The 15,418-nt window shown below is 34.3% G+C and overlaps 1 protein-coding gene across 6 annotated transcripts in view; it reads left to right on the top strand.

Moving 5' to 3' along the window:
* PCDH9 (protocadherin 9) overlaps positions 1 to 15,418 on the top strand; it is a 678,879-nt gene that overhangs the window by 337,502 nt on the left and 325,959 nt on the right. The window lies entirely within an intron of this gene.

Genomic DNA, 15,418 nt, shown 5'->3' with positions numbered 1-15,418 from the left:
GATGATGTTACTCCTGTCTCTTAAGATCAGAAGTATACTGCCTGTGGTGTAGGTTTGGACATAATGTGAAGGCTGGTATTTATATGCATGCAGTTTTCCCTCAGTGGACAATATGCAGACTTTGTTTGAAATTTTTTTTCTGTAACACTTTAAAGAAGTGCTAGGATGCTAGAGACAAAAATTTTGCATGAGAGAGAGTAACTGAATTCAGGTAGGACCAGGTATTTACAGAGTTAAGGTTAAAGAACATGTAGAATGAGATGGAAGTGGTGAGATACCACTAGCTGTTCTTCACTGTAGATCTAAACCTTAATCCATAGAGATTGTTAAAGCCTCTGGAGGGGCTGGGTGATACTGGAGACCGTTATCCTAAAAAACAGATGGTAAAGTGAGTGACACCTATAAATGTGCAGGCTGTGTTACTTCACTGACAAGATGCTAAGCCCTTCTGGCACTAAAGTAAAAAGACAGGTGTTTTTGACACAAAAAAAGAGTAGTATTGAAACTATGCCTCAAGCCATGTGGAGAGTCAGAGCCAATTTTTCAAGTAAAAGTAACTAAAAATCTAAATTGGGGTATACATGTAAAAGCACGACAGCTTCAGACCTTTCCCATCGATAAAATTTTGACGAGTTCTAGTGCCTGTCTCATGCCTGTAGAACTAGTCGATTGCCTTTCAAATAAAACTTTAATTTTCAAGACTGAATAGATAGTAGCTTTGCTCTGGAAATCTTGTGCAGCTCGTTTCCAAGTGAATGAAAAGGCAAGCAGTAATTTTGGGCTTCTGTGATAACACCCTTTAAGTTTGGTGGTAGAATCCTTCAATTACCTTAATGTCTGCCTTAAATATAGTATGAAGTTAATCAAGTGTTCACATACCACATACTATAACCGTAATTAACAGTGTCAGGTTTAGAGATTCATGTGGCCAACTGGGAAACCACAGTGGTGTAAAAACCAATGTAATGAGTATACTTACTTTAAAATCCATTATCACTTCAACAGATTACCTTGTTTAAAAAGGTATTAAAGTTAATAGCATTTAAACTACTAGCTTGAATGTAGTAGTATTTTTCAAAAACCAGTGAAAATAAAGCTTCAATAATCGAGTACTGTCAGATGGTAAAATCTCCTGTGCAATTCTTTCTCAGAGAAATTATGTTTCTATCTTTTTTTCTGCTTTCACATTTAAAACACCTATTTAAGTTTATACATGAAAGGAAGCTGTTAGGCAGTAAAAACTGCCTCAGGCATTCACCAAAACAAAATCAAGTGCAACCCACTTGAAAAAAAAAAAAAAAAAAAAAGAGAGAGTAAAATTGCATGAAAAAGAAAAGGAAATGTGCTTTCTGGTTGTTTGCCATGAAGTGAAATGAATTTATTCCACTACTTAAAAACTTTCTTTGCATTTGTATGACAAAGCTTTTATATATCCAGTTGTCTGCTTCTTGTTTTCAACAAGTACAGTGTCCACTATAGTACATTAAAGTAATCAGTGCCAGAGTATCCTTTTCTACTTCCCTCTTGTTTGTTTCCTTCATTTAGTCAGCATAGTTGTCTTCTTGGCATATAGTCTCCTTGCACATTTAGATTTGTTTTGACTGGTTAATTTATTACCTCAGTTCTGGTGAAAAACCTGTGTCCAGCCACTATGTGTTACTGCTAGCAGGGACACTTTAGCAATGCACTTTAGCATTATGCAAAGACTGTTAAACAACACATGCAATGAATGATATGCTGGTGACCATCTGCATGTTAAAACAAATCATAAGACTTTTTTTTCTTTTTTTTTAATATTGTTTATCATGTTCTCATCCAATGTCAACATGATAGAAAAGTGACATCTAACAGAAAGAAAAATATGGGTCTAAAAGACATTGTCTTCTGCTGGGATTACTAACCTAGGAGGGGGGAAATCCATTCAAGACATATTTTTCCTTTTTAGATAGGAAAAGATAAAATCCTTAGGAATAGGGACTGGAGTAAGGGACTTCCCTCTCCTCAGTTGGTGTTTGTACTGTTAGGCTACCTCATTTGCTTTACTTTCATGAGGCAAAATTCTATATTCTTGATTTTACAAGATTCCCGTAGGGAGGGTAGAGAATACTTATATTTTAGTGTGGTGATCAGAACAAGGTTTTCTGTTTCTTGAGTAAGTCTCATAACATCATAATTATTGTGTTAAAGCTAGCCATCATAGCAACCTCAATTTTATGATAGCCATTAAAAAAAAAAAAAAAAGTTGAATTTTCTAGAGTTGACTATAATTTATTGTGTCTCATCTACTGAAATTCTAGTGCACGCGTATTCCGAGAAACAACTATTGTCAAAGCTGGAAGTTTAGACACAGTGAAACTAACCTGCTTTTATTGCCATTACTAATTCAAATAAATAGCTTTCCTGATTGTATTTTTATGGATTTTCTTTAATATTTATACACTTCTGTTACCCACAATAATATTTCTGTTGTGCATTTGGAGCACCATATGTTGCTCAAGTTCATCACACAATGTATCTTTTAGTTTGGACTTGTTAGTTTTATTTGCTTCTTCAAGGAATTCAGATATATCGGTACGTGTGATAGATCGCTGTCCTTCTTCTAACTCTAAGACAGTTTTTTTTTATTTCCTAATAGATCCCTAGCTTCTATGTGTCAAAAATATATTATTGCTCATCAAAAAGTCATTTCAATTTCATGTCTTATATTTTTTACTAGCAACAACATAGAATAAGACACTTGTTTCTCAGCCATCATGTCTTGTAAGAGTGAGATGTGCATATGGATGTCTTTTGGATTAATGTAAAATTGAAGTATTCTGTGATCTTAGTTCTTTTTCAGTAGTTGCAGACTTCTATCCATATTCTCATTCATGTTATTCCAAGACTAACTAGAGGGAAATGCAGGTTTTCAAAATGTGAATTTTCACTTTGACTTGAAAGAACCCTTAAACGCTTTTTCATCTGTCCTCTGTACTTCACCCAGTTTGGCTTGGTAGATCCAGCTCACAGTGAACATACTTTTTACCTGTATGTCTAGACTTCAGGTGAAATCACATCCTTCGCTATGTGAAAAGTCACATTAGCTATAGGACTACAAGTTTCTAAGACTTCAGCCAAGTGTGTAAGCTTTAAAGTATAAAATTTTGTCTGACTTATACCCTTAATGGATCTGGCAGAGATATGCATTAGTAGCAGTCATTAAAATATTATAAGTTGGAAAGGATCTCTGGACCCAGCTGAAAACAGAGAGCCCAAAACTGAACACGTTATTCCAGACCCAGTCTCACAAGTTCTGAGAAGAGGGAAAGAATCCCTATGTTCTTCAAGCTGATTACATTATTACTAATACAGCCGTGTATGTTGTTGGTCTTCCATGTTTCAAGGCCACACTGCTGAGCTGTATTCAACATGTTTTCCATTACCTTCACTAAGTCTCTTTTTTTGCCAAGCCATTTTCCCTCCAGTTAACTCCCAGCCTGCATTGCTGCATGGGGTTATCCCCTCCTGGGGCTGGACTCCTTGTCTGTCATTGCTGCACTGCTTGAAGTAATATTTCCCATTTATCCAGCCTGAGAAGCTCCCTCTGAATAGGAACCCGATCTTCCAGCGTGCAGAGCGCTTTTCCCCGTCTTGGTATCATCTGTGTACTTGCAGAGGATACACTTTGCCTCATGGTCCAGTTTTTTAGTCAAGACAACAGCAACAAAGGCAGCATTGGCCCCATTAAACCAGCTGCCCATGGGGCTGTGCGCCTGTGATCACAACCCTTTGAACCTGATAGTTGAAGCAATTCTTCAAGGCACTGGGTAGTCCACCCAATCCAAAACATATCCCAACAATTTATCTGTAAGTGTACTGTGGGTGATAGTTTCAAAAGTGTCACTGTACATCTCTTCACCAAGGAGGCTATCTTGTCACAGAAGACAATCAAGTTGGTCAAGCATATTTTGCCGTTGGTAAATGCCTGGAGGCTGTTTCCAGTCTCCTTCTCCCACTTTATGTGCATGGATATGATGTACAGGAGGATCTGCTGAGTAGTGAGGCAAGGCTGGCTGGCCTGCAATTCCCTCCATGATCCTACTCCTTGAAAATGGGCAGGAGGTACATCTTAGAGTTATCAAAAACCTCATCGGGAGTGGACTGCATAAACTTTCAGTAGATTCTTCTTTCTTGAAATATGTGTATTTTGAAACTGCAGTTGACTACTATTCTCTTAAATTAACATAAGATTTTTTTAATTGAATACTATTTTAAAGAAAAAAAGTAATTCATATCTAACTTTATTTTTCTAGAAAAGAAAGCCATGCACTTTTGGTCTAGATTTCAGCCTTGAAGTATTTTTTTGTGATATTGGAAACAGAGGCTTGGATTCAGCTCACATACAGTCATTTTCTACAAAGTCTAGCTAAGGAGATTATCTAAGTCATTTACACTAGGTGACTGAAGTTGTGACATCTAAAATTAGATGAAATAAATGTTTGAAGTGTATTTCATTTCACTGACTCCTGTCTTTCTATATTCTAAAGACATTAAACTGCATTTTCTAATGTTTCTGAAGGAAGAGGCAATGCTTTATTAAAGGTGGGAAATTTATAGAAATTATCGTTAATATTAAATTTTAAAATTAATTCCTAGCTGCTATGACAATGGGCATCTAATTGATGGTACTGTCAGAAAAAATGTAAGTTTGGAGATAACTGAGCTAAGCAAAATTTAATTACTCAAAATGAAGTTTGTAGAGGTCACCAAGTATAACACTAATAGTATTTTTATATGGGGAAAAATGTAATGAGATTTTAAGCAATCCCTAGTGATCTGGGTCTCTATTTGTTATTTGAGAGATGTCACATTAGCATTATCCTCCACTGTCTATCACCATTCCTTACCAAGCACATCATCACCTTGTAATTTTAAACAACGAGGTAGATGTTGATGAAATATAACATACCCTTCTGGATTGCTGATATTTCCATTGACAGTCTTTCATCCTAGTATTTGCTGATATGCATAGTGTATAATTTAACTTCTGATTCCCTATATGGATACAATATATTATATTTAATATTATATTAAATATATTATTTTATTTTTACATTATTATATATTATAAATGCTGTATTTTGAATCTGTTGGTGATAAGACTATTAATCTATAATTTGTACTCCTTAATAAGAAAGTAATGTATTTTTATCAATTTGTTTAATAATTTCACAATATTTACACAGTATAAATTATTTACAGATAAGTTTATGCTGATATCAATATCAGAAACCCCATTTGCATTTGATTAGATTACTCTGTAGAGTAGTATGAAGCCACTACATACGTTGACTAAAATGTTAGCATCAATTTCTTTAAAAAATTGAATGGCACCTCTGTGTCAATAATACCTCTTAAGGAATGCAGATCCTGCCATATGCACAGATATTATATTGGCTTTATCTTGTTCAATATTTCAGCAAACAGATTTACTAACATATCGGTGATTTTATTTCATACTGTTTCTTGTCTATAAAAGCGGGAAGGGCCATGTGGTAGTCTAACACGCATTTCTCCATTTTAAAGGCTACAGGGTTTCCTCTTAGTGGTTCATCCTTTAATGTGAATCTCTCTTTTAGAATGAAATAGTTTTGCTTTAAAAATATTCAATGACAGTTCATCTCCTATAACTTTTTTTTTTAATAAACTTGTTATTAAATTAATGTAAATTACTTCTATTCTTTCTTTTAGTTTTTTAGTCATTTAATCTTGCTTCACTTGTCCATGAGAGACTAAAGCATCTCCTATCAGCAAATTCTTAATAAAATAAACGTTATTATTTGGTCTGTTGAGATTCACACAGGTGCAGTTCTTGAGTCTTGAAATTGTCTTCTGTAGTTCTCTGAGCTCCCTCACTCCTTTAGTATTCTCCCTGATGTAAAGATGAACACCATATTCTAGCAGTGGTCGCCCCTGCATTAAAAAAAAAAAAAAAAAAAAAAAAAAATTATATGAACCTTTTGAATACGATGCATGTACAAACCATGTTAGTCTTTTTCTTTGCTATCTTGTATTTGGAACTCTTATTCAGATGATTGTCCATAACAGCCCTCATATCCTCTTGGATATAATTACTTTCCCAGCTGTGTAAACATGGTCTGCAAGGTTTTCTGTTTGTTCATTGCCCACTACCACTTCCATCCTGGATCTATGTTTTTTACATCTGTTCATCTTAAAATAGTTGGTTTGCTTGTGCCCAGATTCCAATGTGATAAAAAATTCCTCCTAATCAGTCATTTATTTTATTTATTAACTTTCCCCTAATCCTTATATCATCTGCAGACTTCGTCCCTTATTTATTTCTTTCATTTATTCATTAAAATCTTAAATCACAGTGACAAGATTTGGGGTCTGAAAGATACAGTAGAAATAAATTGGCTTGATAAGGATTCTGTGTTTACCTTTACATTTTCTCACTTACTAATCATCCATTGTTTATTTATTAATTTGTTTCTTTATTATTTATTGTGTAAAGGCTTGATTTTAGTGTATAGTTTCACTAGTAAAATGTTGTTGAGGGACGGGTTTTTTTCTTTTTTAAATACAAACCAATGTCAATAACTGCTATTATTTTTGTCGTACAGAAATTAATCTTATCAAGAAAATTGTATTAGTTTGAATTTGTTGTTCATGAACCTGTTTCATCTCATTTCATATTCATCTTATTTTTTATAGCTAAGTCCCTATAGATATGCATTACTTTACTTAAAATCAGAATGAAGTTGACTTCTACAACTATATATATATATATGTGTGTGTGTATATACTTTTTCCTGAAGAAAACAAACAAACACACACACAAACAAACAAACAACTTATGGAATATTTTTCCATTTGTGTCATGTTTGACTACTCCACCATTCCACCCTTTGGATTTAATGTCAGCTTCTTAAAGACGTTTTCTTTTCTGTTCTAAGTTACATTTCAAAATGAGTATTATTGTCTTTCTTTATCTTTGCATCTTTTGGGATCTAGTAAAACTTTTTTTTTTTTCCCTTATGTGAATCTGATCCATTTAAAGCTACCTGCTGTCTGTATGGTGTCACATATGCACATCTATATACTATGTCCATTGCAGAACTGAGTCTTTCGCATGGAAGGCAAACTAGAGTTTAAGATAATAAAAATCTCTTATTTGTAGTACTGAAAGATCAGAGATCTTCACACGAGCACACTATGAATAAAATATTCAGCACAGAGCTCTGTATAAAATTACAGGGCAGCTTCCATTGTGTTGGGACAGTTCATTCCTGATTCTCCTATACAGCTATTCCCAACCCAGTATATAGGAAGAGACTGCAGAGGCACATATGCTTCCCTATTTCTTCCCCAAATTACCCAGAACTTATCACATTAAAGATGGAGAAAATCTTAGTGTTCTTAGCATAAAGATAGCATTGTCTCTGCAGCCCTCTACTCTTGCAAACAACAGCACAGGAATCTGTAATGATCACAGTTATTCATGACCTCTTTTATTACTGTGTTATTTCCTAAACACAGTTTAGAACATTTGGCATCATGAGAGTAAATTGGCATAATATTCCATGAGGTGATGAATGCTGTAACCTGTTCAGTCAAGTATGATAATTCACTTAACTTTTTTAGGCATAAAATCTGTGAGTTTATTATAAAACTACTCAAAACCATAATACCATTAAGCATGTATACAGCTATTTTTCTCCACTGATATCTGCAGGATTTTTTTTTAACTTCTGCTTAGTATGCCACTGAGCAAAAACTGCTGCTCTGTTTGTTCTGCCTTTGGATGGTCAAAAATATTATGTCATGCATTTGGCTGGTTTCAGTGTGTATTGTATCAGGTGTAACAGTTGAGTTAGATATTTGTAAGACTGTATGTATTCTTAAGGGATAGAAAACATTTACCATAACTAATGTGATATGTGTTTACCTTTTTCCCCTCTGCAAACCATTTTACACACACCAAGGACAAAATTTAAGTTCTGAACTAATAAGTCCTTAAGAGATAGTGTCCCTACTAATTATAATTTCCAGTGCTGCTTTTTTATTCCTTTGTAATCTCAGCAACCATTTTAACACCTTGTCAGGCATTCAGGAACTTCCATCTGCGCAGCCTAATGCATTTGTGAAATAAACCCATCTGTACAGCTGATTAAAAGTTGGATGTAGTCCATGCTTTGTCTTCATCCTGAAAGAAACAGTATTGCTGCAGCAGTTGTTGATGTAGGGCCTGAATACAGAGTGGAATGCACAAGGCTAATGGAGCAAAATAGCTTTTAGTGTTTTCATTTGTATTTAATAATTGTTTAAAATAAAATCAGAACAAATTAAGTGTGACAGGCAACACCAATTAGAAAGGCTGCAGAGTTCAAGTCTGCAGTTAGATGCAGGAAGCAACTCTAGAATTACTGTCATTTAAAGTATGTATTAAACAGCAAGGTGAATCCAAGCAGGTACCAACTTCGTGTACTCTTCTACAAACATACTTAAATTTATTCTGAAAGCGCATGTGTTTCATGTCTGTTTTTCATTGGTGCAATAGGCAGTTTTCAGTGGCGTGTTTTTAGGAAGGTGTAGGAACAGACGCACAATTCCTTACCTACAAATCAGTTGGTAGAATAAGTGCATCTAACTGATTTGGCATCCATATGTGGAAGTCAAAGATACCACCTCCCATATCTATATTTATATTTATAATCTCACTGCCATTGCTAAAAGCTTTATGGATGCCAAGCTGTATTTTCAAAAGGCTATAAGGAACGTCTCATTTTTAGGAAAACAAAAAGAAATGACAAAAACCCACCCAGTCAAGTAGGTTAGTAAAAATTTCAGATGGGAAAACATGGGTAGGATGTGAATTATCTTCTCACAATTCATATGGGCATGTGCAAAAGTAAAAGGAAGAGAAGGGGGCAGGAGTTTAAGAGACAGAATGAAAATCTTTGTCTTGTGGTTTTCTAGTATTCTCAGGACAATTGTTATCATACATCTTTCTCTACTAGCATAGCTCACCTACTTTGGATGTCATAGGAAGTATAACAGAAAGAGTTCATACGACACTCAAGTAGGGTAAAAGTAACATAATGACACAGATTCTGATAAATGAATCTGTGAGCTAATGTTAAGACGAGAAAATAAATTTATATCAGATGGCACATCACCATGCTAATGTACTGGGTCACATTTTACTGGTGCAGTGCCAAGGTCCTATTTTCTCAGCATTGCATAAATGTGGCTGTGTTGCTGATTATTCCAAAGGTACTTCAGACAATGCTTGCTCAAGTATATATGTCATGCGTTTGCTTGTGTTATATAGGCACGCTCATCAATGCTCTCTAAATGACAGGAGGTATGATATAGTGATAAAATAGCATACATCCCTGGATGCTCAATGTACTACAAGACCTTTTAATCCTATTGCACCAAAAAAGAATCACGTGGTCTTATCTATGAAACCACATCTGCAACTTTCTGAGCTATGAGTTACGTCTTCTGCCCTTTATTCCAACGTGAGTGCAGGACTTATATCCATTTTAACTATCTTCAGGGACTTCCAAAGTATGTAGACTGAAATAATTTTTCTGAAGTTACACAAGCAGAACTGAAAATGGAACATGACCTTAGATTTTTAGGTGAAGAATACAGAGGATTTTAGCTACCTAAAGATGCCAACAATACTGCATAAAATATCATAACTCATAAACTGGGGCATCACAGTCTCTTACACTGCTAAAAAAATAATAATAATATTTGATGGGTGTTTTTTATTATTTTTTTCAAGGCATTTGCAATAATCAACAAAGAAATAAGACTTTAATTATAATGTAGATGGAAAGGGTGGAAAAAGGTGGGTTTGTTTTTTGTTGTTGTTGAAGTTGAAAGGTGAAAACAGACTTAATCCTAGGATGGGAAACAGCAACTATAATTATACACTACAGAATTGCTGCCCACTGAGTACTGTTTTGTTGAATATGGTTCACTTTTGGTGATAATAACAACACGTCATTTGGTGAATTGTGAATTCCCTCAAGGAATTTATAAGACAACCCTGGAGCTGAACAAATCCCAAGTGCTGGTGTCTGACTTTAACTAGATAAATGTAGCTGATTCCTAGTGTCACTAAGATATTTTTAAAACACTGTGATTGAAATTTCAGTTTCAGGTTGTTCAGTTAAATTGGCTTGAATGCACTTTTTGCACTTTATTTGTTTATTTTTTTTCCTTGGAGGGCACAGTTTAGTAACATGTAGGTAAAAAGATGTTAGACATGATTTTCCCCTCCCTTTTCAAACATATTATTTGGTCTACGCAGTGCCAAAGACATCAGCATCAAGTGTATTGTCTTTACTTTCCCATAGGGTCAGAGGGTTATTAATTCAGGTATAATCTAATTATTACTTTTATTTGAGGAGGTTTTCCTTAAAGGCAAGATATATGACTGGTGACTCATGTTCTGGTTCCTTTAATAGACTAATATACAGAAAGCTTTCTCATTCCATGTGGATTAAATGACTAAAGGTGCTCCAGGGAAGTACTGTACTGAAGACAACAGAAAGAATTAATTTAAGCAATGTCATATGTAAATCCCTGTTGCCTTTTCATAGCAGAATGTTAATTCTAGGGATATGTGACCCCACTGGAGTTTGTGTCAGTCTCAGACAGGATAATATAGAGGTATAGCACAACTGAGGGAATAACTTCTAGGTTTGAATAATGCTGACTTCAATATGATAGTGACAAATTCACTAGTGGTTTACACTGGTGTAACATAGGATGTCATTTGGGTTATGAATTGTATAATAAAGAGAAGAACTTGTCCCAGTGTTTTTGCATGAAAGATAAACAAGACAGTATTATATAGAGTCTAATTTATTCAGTGCAGTGTCAAATCAAACTGAATGTAAAAAAACGTTTTGGGCATCATGTTTGCAATCAACTAAATTTATGAGGCTAAAACTTAACATTTATGTTCACCTCTTCCAATATATTTCCTGAACAGACATCCTTTTCAGCCAAACTGTTTGAGCAGCTGATCCAAACTTAATGTAAGAGCAGTTCAGCAGAAGTTGTGCTGATAGATACTGGTTCATTAGTGCCTGAATCCAGAAGGCATATGGAAATAGTTAGAATCAACTGACAATCTTGGGTTCAAATGTGATACACTTATAAATAGTTTAACAATTTTTTTTTTAATATTTTTGTCTGTGTTTTGAGAGATCAAGATTATAGAGTATTTGATAATATTGCTAATAGATCTACTTTATTATTGTAAATTTATTTCTCACACCAAGTTACAAATTAGATGCCACTTATTAACAATGCGTTTACTGTTATCTTACTAAGTCATGGTGTTACACTCAACTCATCATACAATTTAATTGACTAAAACTGACATCTGTAATTATGTCAATTAATGTATCACTCCATGATATAGTACTAATACCATGAAGCTACAGACTTTTTCGGAGCTAGAAAAGATCATGAACAAGAAAAGCTGTGAAGCATACCAATCCAAAGAGCATGGTCAGAGGCAAGAGAATAATCAAAGAAGCGGGGGAACCAAGAAATCTAGCAGTCTGTAGGACATGGTGATGCGATGGACTTTAATTCCTGCTTCATCTTAGATTCATGTTACTAGATGGAGTTTAAAATGCAGAAAAGGGAGGATCCAGAGGTGTAACAGAAGAGAGGAGGTAGAGTAAAGACGACAAAAACCAAGGCATATCCAAGCAGCATCTCAAACAAAGAGCAGTGAGTGAAATTTCCTAAGATGCTCGTTGGCTGAGGTAACTGTATCAGGCTTGGAGGGTAGTTCTTAGTTTTCAAGAGACTCATCGTGCCTAAATGCATAACTACAGATTATGCAAGTAAAGCCTGACAGCTAGAGCTTGATGACTTGACAAAGGCTGGGACAAGACTAATTAAATATGAAGCCATAACAAGGAAGGAATCTTAAACATTTTTTTTTTTCCTATTTTAATCAAAGAATGGCTTGAGACCTCCTGAAAATATTTTAGTAAATTGAACAAATAACCACAGGCTATACCACGCATGTTCAGAGAAGCACCTTGAAATGCGATAACAACCCACTGAAATATAATTCTCAAAAATATTCTTCGTACTTTTGTAGATTAGATTTTTAGGGATGATTAATTATACCCATAACTCCCTGGATTCCTATGGACCACATAACTTGTTTTACACTAAAATTATACCACAGTAAATCCAGTCCCTTTCATACTGCATGATATTTTAAAACATTTACAGAACCCAACCTTCTCATCTATTGTATATAATCTCAAAAATAAAGAGAGTGAACTAGTATTGAAATAGGTTATTCTGCATGCAAATAAAATTTGTAATTGAAAAGAACTTGTCTTTATCTTAAATGTTATAATTACGAAAGACCATATGGTGCTTTTAGAAAGTATGTAATTTCTGTCTTTTGCAAGTGTTTTCCTATCACTAGAGGGGGATTAAAGCAGGAACTTTGACTACCTTTTGTGTTGTATTAGCAAAGCTTTCCTACTCTGCTTTCCAAGTTGTCTAATGGACACACAATTCATTGGCTGGATGCCAGAGTTTCCATGACACTTATATTGTGTTATTAAATTATTTCTGCTTCAAATGTTTTAACTAAAATTAGTCCTTGGATCAATTCTGAGAAGCAGTTATTCTCTGCAGCAGTTTACTCAGATCTTTAGATGTTTGTGGTTTGTTTGTTTGTTTTTTGGTTTTTTTTTTGGTCTTTTTAAATTTAATGCAGTGTTCAGAGGGTAGATTTCTCTTGAAAGACATGGTTTGACTGCAGTAACTATCATGGTGTATGTATGTGCTAAAATAACAGCTCATTTAAACTGTAATCACAGAGAGTGAAACTGTATTTGAACTGCTAATGTATATAGTAACTTCATGTGGTTTATAGGTCAAAGTATAATAGTGTGAGCATTTTTTGATTGGTACAAATTGTAACCACGGTTGTCAACTTGGCTCCAAGAATCCCACGCACTTGGGGAAAAATAATAATGTGGTTTTTAACGATGCCAAAGTACTTCAGGATATTGCTTCACCAAATATTAATTCTTCTGTTCAAGTTCCACTTTCCTCTTAGTGCTACCCCCAATTAAAGCTTTAAGCACTTAACCTGTAGTTGTGAAAAAAGCAGTTTATGATGGGTGTAATCTTACTCCCAGAGGTCTAATTATCTCAGTTGGTTCCCAATTAATCCATGAAGTTGTTAGGTCTTCCTTTTAATTAGATCTGTTCTTCTTGAAGAACAGTTTTATTTTTCATATTTCACTTTATTATTTCCTTTACTGGAACCCTGCAGGGTTCGAATTCTACTTTTAAATGTTCTTATTTGTTTGATTGCTGGTTGATGCTTAATGAAGATGATGTTCTTTACTCACATCTTGCATTAAAGTTCAGTTTGCATATTGGAATGTAAGTCCTTTAAACATGAAAATTAAAAGTAAATGTGTACTAAGTGAGAAAATAAACACTTCCTTTGTTCTAAAACCATTACTTAAAGTTTTGTTTGGTTGGTTGTTTTGTTTTTGGTGTTTTTTTTTTTTTTTTTTCATGTTGAGGTACGATTATCTTTGATCCAATCTCACAAACACACATTCTACATTATCATTTTACTAGGTTTTTGTGGTTTTGCGTGGTTAGGTTTTGTTTGTTTGTCTGTTTTGTTGTTGTTGGGATTTTTTTTGTTGTTGTTTGTTTGTTTGTTTGTTTTGTTTTGGGGTTTTTTTTTTGTCTTAAATTAATGAACATATTTAGAAGATACATATATGAGGAAGTTTGGTACAAAGTCATATTTTCTTTCTCACTTTCACCTGTGAAAACTCTTTTTATATAACACAGGTCTGCAGGCAGGAATAGAAGCTTAACTAAGTAGTCACAAAATCATCCAGCAAGTGGAATATTATCTGAAGACTGTTGGGAATTTCACTTACCCCTCCACTTGTGTGTCAGTTCTGCATGATAGAAAGCTATATTGGTTATCTGACCGTGTCCTTTGCTCTGTTGTGTCTCAGTGATACTCCCTTGCTGTATTCCATCAAAAAATCAGTTTACCCACTGGAACTATGACTCACTTCTAGGAAAAAGAGTGATAATCTTTGCCCATTTTAACTGTGGAATTTAGCCTGTCAATGAAACTCTGTTTGATCTATGTGTTATAAAGTTTCGCTGACTGAAATATTTTCTTCTCATGATGTACAAGTTCTGTTTTCAAACCTGCATCAGTTTAGTAACAGTTTGTTTTTGTATTAGTTTTATAGATAGAGAAATACCTGTCCATTCAAAATTCGTTCTATCATTTAAGGATTGCATAATAACAAATTAGTATTCTTTATGCATAAATACTAAAGTTCATAGATTAAAGCAATATTCAGTAAGACAGGAGTGAAAATAATATCCAAAATAGAATAATAGTTATTGTCCATAGTTTGCACTCATCTCCACAAACATGCATTTTAATGAAATTGCATAGTCTATATAAATGAGAATCAGAAATAATTGTTATAGAGAGATGTTTCCCACAGTAGTCAGTGGCAGTGTAATGTAGTAGTGAATTTGTCATAGTTTTGTGTTTTTAGAAGGAAAAGTATAAAAAAATTACTGAGTTACCTTGTGCCTGGCTGTTAAGATGTCTTTTGTTTCTATCAGAAATAAAGAACTGTGAAAATAACTTATAACTTCCTCAGAGTTCATTGTATCCCTTTACACCTCAGCATTTGCAGAGTGGTATCCATATAGAGAAGGTGGTAGTATCTAAGTGATTAAACATAACAGCAAGGAAGAGACAAGAAATGTATGTTGTTCTCTTCCTGACCTCTAGATATTAGTTGAAGAGTCTGAAGGATTGTTTCTACTCTTTAGGTTTTGGGTAGGGCTATGACCAAGTTTTTGTGTACTGATATCCTTCAACTATTTTGCTAGAGAACAACATGGACAGAAACGAACTTGGAATTCACAGTCTAAGAACTTACTTCTCTGAAGTTTTTTTTTTCTTTCTTTTGCAAGGGTCAGTGTGATAAATGGACAAGAGACCCATTTGGCTAGTGATTTTAAGGGACAATGTAGAAAAATGTCATAAGAGATTTTATGTGAATATTCCTCCCGTAAGATTAAATAATTGGAAATGTGTATGTAAGTATGCTTTATCTGTGAAGAAAATGGCTTACTTAAATAATCATATGAATTTTGTTTCAAAATTCTTCAAATTTCAGTTCAGGAGTTCCTTCTCTGTTCTCTTAGGTTCATGTTCTTGTAACAGCTTGTGATTCTGCAACTTCCATAGAGATGGCAATCATTCTAGCATTGTCTAGCTAAGTCTGTAAAGGAGAAAGTGACTTTAATACTGGCTTGAACAATCACCATTAAATACTGT

Source organism: Patagioenas fasciata, chromosome 1 (genome assembly GCF_037038585.1).
Source record: "Patagioenas fasciata isolate bPatFas1 chromosome 1, bPatFas1.hap1, whole genome shotgun sequence".
Taxonomy (NCBI): domain Eukaryota; kingdom Metazoa; phylum Chordata; class Aves; order Columbiformes; family Columbidae; genus Patagioenas; species Patagioenas fasciata.
Note: the sequence above shows the minus strand (reverse complement) of the source record. Positions and strands in the feature narration are given on the sequence as shown.